The sequence below is a fragment of the Citrus sinensis genome, chromosome 5 (genome assembly GCF_022201045.2).
Source record: "Citrus sinensis cultivar Valencia sweet orange chromosome 5, DVS_A1.0, whole genome shotgun sequence".
NCBI lineage: Eukaryota > Viridiplantae > Streptophyta > Magnoliopsida > Sapindales > Rutaceae > Citrus > Citrus sinensis.
The window spans coordinates 251,583-267,821 of record NC_068560.1 but is presented as its reverse complement, the minus strand read 5'-3'; the positions used below and the strand labels follow the sequence as shown (position 1 = coordinate 267,821).

General features: G+C 33.7%; 1 protein-coding gene and 1 pseudogene across 1 annotated transcript in view; both read right to left on the bottom strand.

The window, feature by feature from the left end:
• The window catches only part of LOC102606924 (glutathione S-transferase zeta class-like), a 102,845-nt gene that overhangs the window by 15,026 nt on the left and 71,580 nt on the right, over nt 1-16,239 (bottom strand). The window lies entirely within an intron of this gene.
• On the bottom strand, nt 574-5,913 carry LOC127902517 (leucine-rich repeat receptor protein kinase HPCA1-like; annotated as a pseudogene).

The following is a 16,239-nucleotide window of genomic DNA, read 5'->3' as shown; positions in this document are numbered from 1 at the left end:
GATTGTTTAATTTTGATTATTATCGTCTGTGATTCTCTTAGCTTGATGATTCATGTCAAGTAGTTGCTCCTTTGCTTGAAATGGTGAGAATTGATAACTTCAACCCATAATCCCCAGCTCTCATGGAAGCCTCAAAACCCGAATGCTGTAAACTAGAAGAAACGGGATCTCCGCTCATTTTTAACAAACATATGCTAAAAGGATTCATTTATTAATAATGTTTAGCAGCTAATGATTAGTACACGTGTCTACAAGTGAGTTCTAAAGAGAGTTAAGCTCTGAGCTCTCTTGTTGACCGACAGAAGTAGCTGAGATTGAGAAGTGGGTCAGCATGTTAATTGAAAAGTTGTTGAAGAAGTGTGGTGGGGTTTGTGTTTTTGAGATGGGTTTTGAGTTTTGACCAGTGTTGGTTTTCTTTTCTCAGCTCTTTAACGAAAGGTTATGTCTTGTATTGCTGAATGCGCAAAACAGAATGGGCGGAGACCCTGTTTGTTTGTCGGGAAAACGTACATTTTGAGCAACTCTGATAATCCGTCGCATACCAAGGGTATAAAATTTTGACCACATTATAAATTAAATATCAACGGGAGAGATTTGTGCCTCATAAGTAGAGGCATTACACTGAAATGAGGTCAGAGAGAGATAGATGAACCAAGCCTTTCCATATACCCTGGATCCAGCATCGTTAGCATCTGAAAAATATTTTTTGACCTCTTCAAAGGAGAAGCATCTTGCTCCTTTCAGTTGAGGAATGCTACCGCTGCTCTTATTCATGTCCCAATGTGCTGCATTTGTAAAACATAAATAGATTTAATAGTTTACCAGCCAGAAAATGCAAAGTGTACATCAAATACTGAACATACCAAAAGGATTCTGTTCATTGGCAATTCTCTGCTCTTCTCTTTTGACGATAAGCATAAACTCCTGCAAGGAGTAATAGTAACAATATGACACAACCAGCAGCTGCTGCTCCAATTGTAAACCCGATGCTTGTCAACTTGTTTGTTCCTCCAGATTTTCCTGCAAAATAATGCACAAACAGAAACATTAATATCAACGAAAGCAACATTGCACTAATACCTTTTTTTTCTATGACATTAGCAAAATTACCAGCAAAGTAATGATACTGATCACCAATAAAGAAGTAAGGTCCAAAAAGAGGAGGAGGCTTGTCGATCTGGTAGCTGAGAACAAACCCAACACTAAAGACTCCTGTTCGATTAAAACGATCTTGGCCAGCAGGAAAAACTTTTATACTCAATTCAAGGTATTCAAAATTATTCTTGCATGGATTACTGAGAGAAATGGAATCGATGGGAAGTTTATAAGAAGACTGAAAAGATGTTGTCAAAGACTGCTCGAGAGTTTCATAGTAAGTTGTGTTTCCCAAGTCTGAAAATGAAAGAGCTCTGAAAACTAGAGTTCCTGTATATGGATAGGCAGATTGACTTGTGGGGCTAGAATTCTGATCTGAGTTGTAGGGAGCAGATGGACAGTTCTTTGGTTTCATTAAATAGAGGAACTTGGTTGGGAAAGTCTGCAGTGTCCTTTTGCATTTCCCGACTCCTGACAAATTGGGTTATCGAAAAGCCTGCAAAATTTTGAAGAAAATAACCTCCGTGAGTTGAAAATACATTGTTTCTAGTATATACTATGTTACATATGGCGCTTTAACTTTCACGAAATTATTACTTATGGAGTTTTTCGGAAAGCTATTGATTAAAAAAAAAAAAAAGAGAGAGAAAAAAAATCCTAGAATACAGGAATAGTGAGCTTTACATTATGTCAACGCTGGGTGCTCCTCCACTATCTGTGTAGGCAGAGATGCGATTACTATACACATTAACGAGCAGCTTTTCACTGTAGCTCGTACCAAGGTCCAAGGTGCCATTAAGCTTGTTGGTTTTCATGATCCTACCAAAATGTCATAATAAAATCAGGGCACAAGAGTGATTGCGTTCATATGGAGTTTGTTATTGATCTGTTTTGCATTTGTAGCTAAATGCTTAAATTTGTGTGCTTCATTTGTAATTTTCAATAGCTTTTACACTGGATGGGGTGCTACTTGAAATATAAGCTAATAGTTACACAGTCTGCAGATGGGGAATGCCGAACAGATCAGCAGGAATTTGACCTTCAAGATTAGTATTCTCCATCATTCTGTCACAAAAAGTAGCTGATCATTCTCCTTATTTACAAGAAAATTACATGCTATCTTGAATGACTGATAAGACAGATAAATGCACAAACTAAAAACAGGTCTTACAACATAGACCACTCTCCAGTGTGCGCCACGTTTCCAAAGGATGAGATACACCAAGAGCATGCACATAACGGCCCAAAAATCATAAAAATATAAAAAGACGTTTGCCAAAAAGAATACGCCACGTGGCAGTTAAGGTACTCCATATATAAAGGTTTCTAGGTTTTATTCTGCATCATGTTTTTCTCCTTCACTCACACTCCACAAAATAGGTTTTTTTCAACTTCAAACCTTGATTTACAGAGGGTTGGCAAGCTCTCTTTACCATTAAAAAATTTGAGTTTGCTAACTTGAGCGTTTGAGTGTTAACGTCGGGGTACCTCGGCTTCACCTCTAACCTCTCTCTTTCATTGTTTTGCAAGTGTGAAACTCATTTTGAAGGACACCTCTCTTAGCCCAAACCTTTCACCATTGATATCACTTCCTCTTCCCTTTTCACCTCCCCCGAATTTCAGATACGCCGCACACAACAAACCAGTGAGGTACCCCGTCTCCCCTAAAAATACAAATTTATTGTTCTAGATAAATTTACCTTTTTCTATCCCCAAAATCTGTAGAAAACAGAAACCACGAAGGGACATGTGATGCATTGAATCTGCCATCACTCATATCCCTCCAAATCAATTATTATAAAATGAAAATTAAATAAGTAATTGAGATGCTTTATCTATTCCAAGATTATTGATGTGAAGATATAAGTAGATGTAGTAAAACCTTCTCTACTTACAAGTAGCTGAGGATGTTCAAGCCAGTAAGGTTAGGCATTGGACCAGTCAGTTTATTGCTGGACAGGAACCTGAAAAATAGCATCACTAAACACTCTTGATTGCAAAATAATCTGTGGTGGAGAATTGGAACTACGGTCCATAAATAAAGCATAAAAACTCATGAACACTTGTAAGATTGTTGAGGTTTGATGGAACAGGACCACTTAATGAGTTCCTATCAAAACGTCTGCAATCAAGATGAGAAATTCATCAGAAAAGAGTTCACAGATGCTCACTATCAGCAACCCACCTTAGCATTTCACTTGAATATGAGATGTAGATACTCACATGACTTCCAAAGTTTTCACTAGTCCAAGGGTGGAAGGAAGCTCACCAGTGACGTTGTTGATATCAAAAAGCCTGGCCCAAAGAGTGAAAAGTGAGGAAGATAAAAGAAATCGGAATCAACTAGAGAATGATGCTTAAATTAACAATGTTTTAGATGATCAATCTCTGATAGTGACATAAACTACAAAAGCTATTTTGTATAAACTTTATGAAACTTACACATGAATTAGAACCATACCTGATCGGAAAAGTTTCACTGCTATTGAGCCTGAGAGTTGATTATTTCCAAAATGACATTAGATGATGACAAGAAACTTCAACAAATGAATACATGCAGGGCAAGGCTATAAGGTAAGAGAGCTAAAAGGATTAAACAGATTTGGTATACAAGTGCTTCGTATGAACCAGCGTATCAAGACAAGGAGAATTTCCATCGGAGACTGGTGTCTGCCCCTCAATTTGGTAGTCAGCAAGATCCAGCCAGCAAAGTTTAGATAGTCTACCGAGATGGCAGAATTTTTCCACTTAAGTCGTTCGAATTTTAAATCTGCAATGTAAAGATTTAGACAGATTGGCCGTTGGGACAAACTCAGAACTATACAGATAAAAGATGTGAAAGAATGCAAATGGATAAAACCGCCAAGTATTATACAAGTTTAATTGCACTAGCCTAGTGAAGCACTACATAGTCAAAATCCTTACAGATAGACCAGCTCCTGCAGAGATCCAATTGAGTCGGGAATCGGTCGAGAGAAACTGCAACCCACCAGGATTCTATCTGCAAATAGAAATAGCGTATTTTTCATCAGGATTCTAACCGAAAAACTTTCCTGTCAGCAAATGCTTTGACGAGTGAAAATCTCCTTACAAGTTAGACAGCTTCTTCAAATTCCCAATTGTTGTTGGAAGTGGTCCTCTCAAATCCTTGTTGTAGGATAAATCCCTATAAGAAGAGTTCACAGTCAAATGCTTGAAAAGTGCTGACTTTAAACTACTTTCAACAAATGAAGATTTAAATTTCCCCTATATATGATAGAAATTCAGGTGGGGATATATAGAAACCTGCAGGGTATCACATTTGGCACTCTACTAAGTCAATAGTCAATTTTACCGGTTTTTACCTCCAAAAGAAATAAACGGTGCAAGATAGTATAATGGAGTTATCATCATGGAACCCAGTTACTGGTTTGCATTAATATGAAACCATACGAAAAGGACAATGCATTCCATAAATATCTTTTGATTGGTTAGTTTGATTGATATAGTTTTTATATCGACAAGATCAAGACAATCTTTTTGATCATTTGGACCAAGTTTCTTGGAAAGAAAATTCATACTGCTAAAATTTCAGCATGAACAAGTTTGTATTTTCAAAAGAAATAAATCGTTCGTCAAGTAATAGGAGGAGAACCAAAAGTTCCACGCTTGCTACTACAATATTATTATTAATAATCTCGAGAGCTCTTTGGGATCATTTAGGCGATTTTCCACTATCATTTGCTACATTTTTTGTCCCAATAAATCATGTTAAATTTACCATATCTGACAGAAAACGTGATGTGATTTGTGAACATATTTAACAACCAATATGTATAAGAAAATTAATTCTTCAATGCGGGGTTCTTGGATTTGTACGTAATTGACTGCAAAAGTGCTCTGAATTGCCCATATCCAACAAGTTGGCACGCGATTGACTATAAATATATATATTGATAAATCACGATAATCTTAGAATTGATAATCATCCAAAGAAAAGATAATAATAATAATAAAAAATTGATCCCCACTTGAAAAATTCAATGCTTGATTTGGTTGGCTATTGGCGTTAAAATGAATAACAGTGTCATAATTATCCCAAAGGCAACAAGGGAAACTGATAACTCCACGTTCACGTTCAACTTCTTGCTGGTCTGGCACATTAAATTTAGGACTAAACTCCATGTGAATTAAATAGTGACAATCTCCCTTGAGATAAATTTTTCATTAAATTCAATAGCTGATTGAGTAAAACCAAAAGATTCCTGGTTTTTTTTTTTTAGGGAAAAAAAAGGATGCGATGTTGCTTTTATCCTTTTTCTCTTTGTTTGTCACATAAATTATAATGATGGGCACGGGATAAAGTGATTCTATCAGTTGACAGTTATTAGTTGAAAGAAAAATTTCATCTGGAAAACGTGCAAGCTAAAGCTCCCAGAGGTTTTTAGGCTTCAGTTAGGATTTTGAATAATTATCAACTAAGCGAATGAACACATGATTTTATTGTAGGTGTATTCTTCTAGTTATTTAGTTGCATTTTGCTACCATTGCAAAGTTTGAATGATAATGATATTCTTGTGGAGAGTTAAAAGTTTGAGTGAGTGTTTGGTAACTGAGAAAAACAGAGAAAATGAAGGAAAAATTCAGAGAGAAAGTTGAGCTGAATTTTATGAATGAAAACTGAATTAATCTTGTTAATTTTGCTAATTACAGATGTATTTATACAATGATCTTGAACATTCTAGATTCAACATGTAAAAGCTATATATTTGTTAAGCTAAGCAACATGCTTTAACAAACTACCAGCAGCGTAACTAACTTTGCCAGCTCAGATGACATGTCAGTAACACTAACCAACTTTGTTGACAAGCTGAATTAGTAATTAATCAATTCTAATTATCTTAACCAATCAATTCTAATTATCTTAACATGGAGTGGCTTGACTTGGCAAAATAGTTATATATCCAGAAGTCATTTTATTTTAAATAAAATTTCCAGGTACGAACACTAAAAATGAAGTTTATATGAATTTGTTGCTACACCATATGATATTAGTGTGCTTATATTTAATTAACTATAATGTTATATATATGTTGTAATAATAATTGAACAAAATTCCGTATTTAAGTATAGTACTTAAAAAAAATTGTCAGTTCAGTTTAGTTCAGTTCAGTTCAGTTCAGTCGCCTACTTTGTTTCAAGACAGGCATGGCCAACAGCCAAGTGCATGCTGCTCTGCAATTGGCAGTCCGTTTGAAGACATGCATGGCTAAGTGCATGCTGCTCTGCAATTGCCAGTCTGTTTCGTCTTGCTTTCTTTTCTTCTCTTTTTAGCGTTTTGGATTTGTCATAACTATACAATCTTATCAAAACATTTAAACTAACAATCTACTGACTCTGACTCATGCTTCTAGGCTTGACTTATCTAACTTGTCTAGCCTTCTGACTTATCTAACCTTCTAACCTTGTAACTTACAGTCACAAACATAATAAAAAAAAATTACTATCACAACCGCTTGAGCAAATATCATCACAGTACATACGGCAACACTTTGCCGATGATTTCAATAGTGAAATAAATAGAGTTTGTTGAATGATATATAGCGATGTAATTTTAATTTTTTTAAAATTAATCACCTAAAAATTTATTTAAAATAAAAAATATATCATGCATGTAGTTATTTTACCTAAATATATAATAAAGATATTTGATGGTAGGAAATGTGATTCAATTTTAAATTTTGATGATAAATTCTACCATTAGTAATTGATTGAAAGGAAATACATTAATTGCGTAAGGGTAGCTTTGAGAGTAAAGTTTTAATTATATGATATATTATGTATGTAGTGATTCTTATGCCAGGGGAAGATTTCATTCAATTTGTCCGAGAAAAAAATTCAGATAAGTTTGAATTTGTAATATTTTGCAACTAATTAACACTTAATTACACTTATGTTTTTATTCAATAACTACTAATCACAACCTGATAAAAAAATAATATAAATACTATATTAGATCAATAATGAATCCAAATCTTATGATAACGTGACTTTATATTATTACAACTAAAAAAGTATTTGGTTACATTTTTACTTTTTTGGTTAATTTTGTAACAATAATGTTAAGGATCCTAACATTTGAGTCACAACTTGAGTCTCAATATTATGTATCACTCATCGATTGGATGCTGGATTTTATAATTAGTAAATCACTTAACCGACATCCAATAGATAAATGCCACATCAGTTAAGACTCAAATTCAAGCTTATATGTTGGTATACCTAGCATTGCTCATTTTATATTCTTTACTAGATTTCTATTTTTTTGAAATAGTACAAAATATGGTAAAGTAATAAATTATATTAAAAACAAATAAACCAATATATGGGTTTTCGACTAACTGTTGTTTGTCTCTTCGACTCTTCCTCGTTGATGAGAAGTGTAAGAATTAAATATTATTAGTAATTACAATACAATACTCTAAACTACTTTACTTTAAGTCTAGTATTTTTTTCCATCCATTGGGTTTGAAGAGTCGAAATCCAACGAATAATATGGCCGGGCTGTTAGTTACAAATAATGTAACTTAGCCGCGGCCTTGCTTAAAACGAGTTCGCCTGTGAGTGTAGTTGATCCTTGTAAAATGTGTGCATGGATGACTGGATGTGATATTGGATTTAGTTAACATATTGACTATTAAGTGTGTGAATGTGAGAGCCACTGAAGTGATAACAGTCGTTGAACTTTTATCAAATCATTTTCACACAAGTCAAATGAATAATAACAAAAGCTTAATGATTAGATGAAGGGTTAAATGTGAGATTCTCTCACATCTGATATTTTTATATGCTACGCATCTTAAATTTTTTTATCCTAAATAACTATCGCAAATGATGTGACATCCATCAATTAGTTGGTGAGATAATACAATCAATTCATTTAAATTTTATAAAGAGCTATCAAACAATTAATAAATGCCACATTATTTGAGATAATTATTTAGGAGTTCGCATGTGAATGTGATGTCTATTGTTTATAGGGACAAATGGTGTTAATTTATAGACTAGAGAAATCGCGCGATTTCAGGAGTATCAATTTTGTTTCTTTTTCTTAATCACGTGGTTTCAGTTTGTTTTATTTGGGAAAAAAAATGTTCTACGTCAATTGATATTGGATTTATTTAACTTTATTGAATGTGTTGTGTGAATGTGATAGCGCTCGCGAGTACAGGAGACTTCTGTCGGATCTTTCGCTTTCTTTTCTTGTATAGAGAAAGAGGGTCCTAAATTTTTATCAAGTCATGATCACACAAGACAACTGATAACCAAAGCTAGATTTTCTCCTAAATTAATTTAATGGTCTGTTATAAAATTCTCTTGACTATTGCTAGTATGTGGGTCCGTCCAGTTACTATTCCATTCTAGCTCAAAAGTCAAAACAAACTAATCCCCAGCATAGCACAAAGAGCCAAAAAACGATTCAGTTAAAGCTTCATTCGTTTGTTCACCGACAATCAAACAGATCCGATTCCAGAAAACTCTTTTGATTTTTTAGAAGAGTATTGAACTAATAATCCAAAACTTCTTGACCAATCGGCCTTTGGCCGAGTGTTACAAGTCACGCTCTCATAAGTGAGTGATTCTTCGAGGTTCGAGTCTTCCATACGGTAATATAACGACTTAACCCACATTCTACATCAAGACCACCTTTCTTTCGCTAAAAACAAATAACCACCGAAAGGTAATGAAGTTTCTTCAATTGATGTTGAATTTTTTTTTGAAGGATATCAACTTTTGTTTCAGACACGTACATATAATCAATATTGAAGTACAATTATAGATAAAATCAATAGAAGTTTCTTCAATTGATGTTGAATCGTTTTGAATTGCATGTTATCTTTTTTTTTTTATTATTGTGGTTATCGTGTACTTAGATATAGTAATCCAGTAATTATTTATATAGAAGTTCATAGGCATATTTCACACTCAAAAGTTGCAAAAAAGAGCTAAACCTTCCGATTGCTTCATAAAACTAATCGAAACCCCCATGACATTTTGAAAATCATTCAAAATCCTGAGTGTCAATTTATTTTGCTAATCTTACCATTTTCGAAACCCCCATGACATTTTGAAAATCATTCAAAATCCTGAGTGTCAATTTATTTTGCTAATCTTACCATTTTACCCTTAGTAGTTGTTTGATGTTGGGAAAATGAATATCTTTAATTATTTAATCACAGCTAACTGAAAAATTATGGAAAAAATGGGAATCATCATAATTTTTCAATTAATTTTGAAAAAATTTCATAATTAAATATAAAATATGTATATATATATAATATTTTTTTGCAAGAATACTAAGCTAAGGGCATTTGTAAGAATAAGTAAAAAAAAAAAAAGTACACACACATATGTATTAGTCATTATCTAGCAAGAGATCCTTTAATTAAGTTTATTAAGGGATAAACTAAAGATCTCTAATACAGTATATTTTGTCTTATAATATACTGAATTGTGTATTTCTCTTATCTTTTAAACTATCCCTTAACTTAATAACTTTAAGTGATTCCTCGTTAAAAACTTGCTCACTCTCTCTACATAATAAACATGACCAAATGAGAAGTAGCGAGTGAGCGTGACAGAGTGTGCATGCGTTTGTTTTCACAATTTTCAAGTGGCTTTCGAAACAAGGAGTGATGTTGATTCTGCTTGGTGTAACTCATAATGGTTTTCAAAGTTATAATGGGGTTTAAAAAGATGAACTCATATTGTTCACTTATTTAGTCAAAGAAAAGAAATTAGAGAATCCATCATAAATTTTGCGGTTTCAATCTAGTCGGTTTCTGACAGCAACATCCATAGCACTTCCCTGTCTGGCAAGCACATGATAGCAAAACGGAATATTCAAAGTTTTCAAAAATGATGATGGTTGATCATTAAAAGTGACAGTAAAAATGAATGCACCAACAAATTAATTTCTCAAATCCATCACTGAAAATATATAACCACAAGTATTAAACAATTAAGTTTCTTCTATTGATTTTTATATTTTTGGGAAGGGTTTTATCTACCTAAATACTGTGCATATTTGAATTGGTTTATATAATACTTAAAAGAAACTTTTAATATAATATTATATAATATTATATTTGGTTTGTAATAAAAAACATAACGATCCTCAAATTTCATTCACCTCACCAGTCAATACTGAAGCAGAAGTATAACTTTTAATCACAGGACAATAATGCATTAGTCGTTTCTTTTTTCACTTTACATTCACTTCACAAAAGGACCGGCCTCCGATTGGGTGGGTCCTGGTTATCATCAAAGCAGACAACGCGAGACCCACATAAGACTGTTGTGTTAAACCTAGGATAACGATAAAAGTATAGAAACATGATTTGATAGAAAAGTTAATATTAATGTTTCAACAGCCGACGAAATGCAAAAAGGATTTGATAATGATTTTCAATTTTTTCGCTTCTTGGGTTTTTGTTGGTTATAAATATCACCCCAGGTGCTTGCTTTCATTATACCACAATAACTACAATTTATTTCATATCGAAGGATCTCAACTCATCAAAGCAATGGCGGTGTACTCAAAGATTCTAACTGCAACAGATATTTCTACTCGGCTGGAAGTTAATTCCAGCAGTCTTGGAGATTTTTTCCCGCCATTCCCACCTGGCCAATACCAGCAAGTCTTGGATGTAGAGGACGAGAATGGAAAAAATTGGAAATTCGTCTTGTGCATCCGTCAGCAGGGACAGTACGAGAAACCCTATATCAGCCAAGCCACCTGGCATCCTTTTGTTTTGGAAAAGCAAGCTGAAGTTGGTGATGAAGTCGAGTTTTCTAGGGAAACAGATGGAGCTTCTGGATCAGCATGCAGGTACAAGATTAGATTGATTAAAAAAGGGATGAAAAAGGAGGAGAAAGAAGTGATGGAAAATGAGGAGAAAGAAGTGATAAAAAATGAGAAGAAAGAAGTGAAGCTATTCGGTGCTATTATCGGTTATAGCAACAATTAAAGTGGAAATGTGTTCGCTTTCTTTATTAATTGCATGCTATATATTACGCTTATTATCCTGTTTTTCTTCTTGAAGTGAGATTTGTTTACTTAAAATAAAAAAAATAAGTTTGTTATTATTCTGGTTTTCCATAATTGCTTGTACGTTCATGCTATTTTAGTTCATTTTCCATCCATCTTCATGTAGTTCTTTTCTATTAATAATATTGCCGTTGTTCAAATATCGTAATTAATTGTTCAACTATCTCTCTCCTCATGTTATCATCAGTTGACTTTATTTTTTCAACCAATTCTGTCAATTCAAATCACTTAAACTCACACAAGTATGTGGTAGGTCATGAGCTTGAAAAATCCAACTTTCTCAAGTTAAATAACGTTAATACTTCAATTCAGATCGGTATCCACAAAAACCTAACAAACTAAACTAACCTATAACACTTACCAATAACAATTCTCTTTGGTCGGCTTTTGGTGTTTAATTTTTTTCAAATCACGTACACACAAGTCAACTGAAACAAAACTTACATAATTTGATTTGATTTTTTTTTCTCAAAACCTATTTTGATTTGATTGATAGATTATTAATGATTGAGAGCATTATCATTACAGATTTTTACGTAAAACCAATGAAAGAAAACGCAAGTACATATGCACACTGTCACTATCTCTTACTTCCAGTTTGGTCATAATTTATGGCTGCGTCCACGTACACTCACTTCCAAAGAACTTTCGACATCAAAATCAAGAGCACTTTTTGGTCTGGCAATCATTCGACAGCAACACGTAATATTCAAAGTTTTCAAATAAATGCACCAACAAATTAGTTTATCAAATCCTTCACTGAAAATATATATATCCACCAAATATTAATTAATTAAGTTTCTTTTATAGATGTTGATATTGTCGTTTCAGAGACATGCCTATAACAATTAAAAGAAAGTTATACTTGATATTGCATAGATCTTTCTGAATAAAGATATTAATCTACCTACAAACTGTGCACATATATGAATTGGTTTGGATAATAGTTATAAGAAATCACTCATTATATTTGGTTTGTAACGACGAATATGATGATTCTCAATTTTGATTCACCTCACCAGTCAATACTCAAATAGAATTATAACTTTTAATCGTAGGACAAAATGCAGTATTCGTTTCTTTTTTCACTTTACGTCAACGTCATTTTTTTTTTTTTTTTTAGATGACCGCAGCCAATAATTAAAGATTCAGAAGAATATTCCATTATACAAAAGACGGCCTTTGATTTGGGTGCTGGTAATCATCACAAATCATTTTTGTCAATCAAAGTAGAGCATGTTGTTGAATAAAGGAAAATGATGTTCTCACAATGCTCTGCACAAAGCTTTGCACAAAACGGTTCGTTTTGTACAAAGTATAAAAGCCATTCACACGTGCAAGCAACAACGCCACACACGCACGTAACAAATCCTGCAGCAACGTTCCTCCCATCTCTCTCTCCCGTCTCCCTCTTTTCTCCCCCACCACACAGCAACATTTTTCTCTCTTTCCTGTGTGCACACAAGCTTGATATCAGCTCCGTTCTCCCTCACGACGCAGCAACAGTGACGGCTCTCTCGTCTCTCGCTTGAAGCATCTAGCTGGCTTCCTGGACTTCGATCTCCCTCACTCTCTCAGCCCTGGTCTCCCTCACTCTCTCTGCTCCAATCTTCCTCACGCTCTCGGCTCCGTTGTCTTCATTCTCTCGATCTCAACTGCATCGCTCTCTAACTCCCAACACAATCGGCTTAATTGATTAAAGATTAATTTGTAATTAAAGATGCAGACTGCTTAATTTTTAAAGATTAATTAATATATTTTTGAGACCTCATAGATTTTGAATGGTTATTATTCTTATTAAGGATATCGTGGTCTTCAAATTATTATACAGAGCATATATTAATTTGGTGATTAATGTTGATTGCTTTGCTTATGGTTGCTTGAATTTACTTCTTACATGAGGGACCTTCTCAGTTTTGTTTGATTGGGTTCTTCAAAATTGCTTATGATTGCCAAGGACTGCAGCAATTGTTCCTCTGAATGGGAAGCTTTGTATAATTTGTAACATCATGAGCATTAGCATGGTTGCTGCACTGCGGTCTAGTGGGGGATAAAAGAGGGAGAATGAGAGAGAGAGAGAGAGAGAGAGAGACGAGTGAAATGTTGTTGCACTCTTTGTTCCGTGCGTGTGTGATGTTGCTGCTTGTAAGTGTAAATGACTTTTATACTTTGCACAAAACGAACCGTTTTGTGCAAAGCTTTGTGCTTAGGTTTGTGAGAATATCGGCGCAGTTGAATAAATAACACGGGACCCACAGACAATTGTGTTAGACCTATGATAGCGATAAAAGAGAAGAAACATGATTTGATCGAAGGGGATTGCTACCTTAATCGTAAGGTATAGCCTTACATTAGACAATGTGAAGAAAAAATGAAACAAGATTTGATAGAAAGGTTATTGTTTCAACAGTCCCAAAAATGTTAATAATATAGAGGGTCCCCTAACAACTGTCCTATAAAATCATAAACCACTTTATATTTAATTAGACCACTCTAAATTATTTACAATTTATTCACAAGTATTACAAATTTTATAATGTATTCACTAAAAAGAAATTGAAATTAGCTAGAAATATAATGAGTTAGAATCGAAATAGTTACAAAATGAGGAATTGAAATCATAATAATTTATTTATTTGAACTACATGAATTATAATTAGAATTAGCTGTATTATCATTTATATGTTTACTTTGTCTTAGAATAAAAATCAAAGCGAGTTAAATGGAAGCTATTTTGGGAATTTAAAATTACGTGGGCGAATTGGAACTCTAGAGGCTTCAATGAAATAAAACAGAGTGCAAGAGGTTGAACGAAATTTTACAATCCAAAAATTTTTATAATACTTAAGAATAAATTGTAAATAATATATAGTATAGGGGGCTGAACAAAATTTTATAAAACCGTGAATCCAATTTTCTCATCTTAAATAGTATTAATACTTCAATTCAGTCTCCTACCGCCAAAATCTAAAAAAGGTAGCAAACAGGTTTAATTGCATGCTTGCCCTTAGTAGTATATTAATTTTTGTTATGTGCTTTCTTTTAATATTGTAATATTAATTTCTTTTCTCTGTTTTATCATTAATAATTCTCTTTGGTCACCTTTTGGTTTTTAATTTGTAATCAATCATGTTCACGCAAGTCAACTGAAACAAAAAGTTTTTAGAAAAGCGATTTGATTTTTTAAAACCTACTTTGATTTGATTGATAAAAACAGATTTTTAATGATTAAGATCATTATTATTGCAGATTCTTACGTGAAACTTATGAAAGCAAACGCATGCGCACACACTCTCACCACCTCTTACTCCGATTCGCTCCTTCTCGTTTGGTCAAATTTACGGCAGCAGCCAGCCAACCACACTCACTATCAAAGGAGAACTTTCTACATCAAGAGCACTTTTCTTTCACTAAAAACTAATAATGGTAATGAAGTTTCTTCAACGACGTTGATATTTTGCGAAGGATCTCAACTTTTGTTTAAGAGACGTACATATAATCAATAAAGTACAATTATAGACGAGTGTGTGTGGTCTGCGCTTGCGTTTGAGCAAGACGAGTGCGTGTGTTTTGAAGCTACAGTAATTTATTTTATAGTGGTCCTAAATGGTGTGAGCATATCGGTGTTGAGTTTAAAAAGATCAACTCATATTGTTCACTCAATTAGTCAAACAAAACAAATTAAAGAATGGATCATAAATTTTGTCGCTTCTTGGGTTTTTCTCTTTTAAATATCAGAAAACAAGTACAATTCAGTTGCCAGCAACATCAAGAGCACTTTTCTGTCTGGCAATCACTTGACAGCAAAACACAATATTCAAAGTTTTAAAAAATGATGATGATCGATCATCAAAAGTGACAGTAAAAATGAATGCACCAACAAATTAATTTCTCTAATCCATCACTGAAAATATATATCCACAAATATTAATTAATTAAGTTTCTTCCGGTGATGTTGATATTTTTGGGAAGGATTTTATCTACCTAAATACTACGCATATCTGAATTGGTTTAGATAATACTTAAAAGAAACCACTTATTATATTTCGTTTGAAAAGACGAATATGATGATTCTCAATTTCACCTCACCAGTCAAAGCAGAGTATGTTGTTGAATAAATAACACAGGACCCACGTACGACGACTTGCGTTAGACCTATGATAACGATAGATTTGATAGAAAGTTAATATTAATGTTTCAACAGCCGACGAAATGCAAAAAAGATTTGATAATGATGTTCAATTTTGTCGGCTCTTGGGCTTTTCATATAAATTCACCCCCTGGCTCATCCTTTGATCAGATCACAACAAGTACAATTTATTTGATATCGAAGGATCTCAACTCATCAAAGCAATGGCAGTGTATTTAAAAACTCTAACTCCAACAGATATTTCTATTCGGCTGGAAGTTAATGCCAACCGTCTTAGAGGTTTTTTTCCGGCATTCGAAGCAGGGCAATACCGTCAAGTCTTGGACGTAGAGGACGAGGATAGAAAAAATTGGAAATTCGTCTTGTGCATCCGTCAGGGACAGTACGAGAAACCCTTTATCAGCCAAGCCACCTGGCGTCCTTTTGTTGAGGAAAAGCAAGCAGAAGTTGGTGATGCAGTTGAGTTTTCTAGGGAAACAGATGGAGCTTCTGGATCAGCATGCAGGTACAAGATTAGATTGATTAAAAAAGGGATGAAAAAGGAGGAGAAAGAAGTGATGGAAAATGAGGAGAACGAAGTGATAAACAATGAGAAGAAAGAAGTGAAGCTATTCGGTGCTATTATCGGTTATAGCAACAATTAAAGTGGAAATGTGTTCGCTTTCTTTATTAATTGCATGCTATTACGCTTATTATCCTGTTTTTCTTCTTGAACTGAGATTTGTTTACTTAAAATAAAATAAAAAAAGTTTGTTATTATTCTGGTTTTCCATAATTGCTTGTACGTTCATGCTATTTTAGTTCATTTTCTATCCATCTTCATGTAGTTCTTTTCTATTAATAATTTGTAGTTGTTCAGCTATCGCAATTGTTCAACTCTCTCCCCTCATGTATGTCTAGGGTT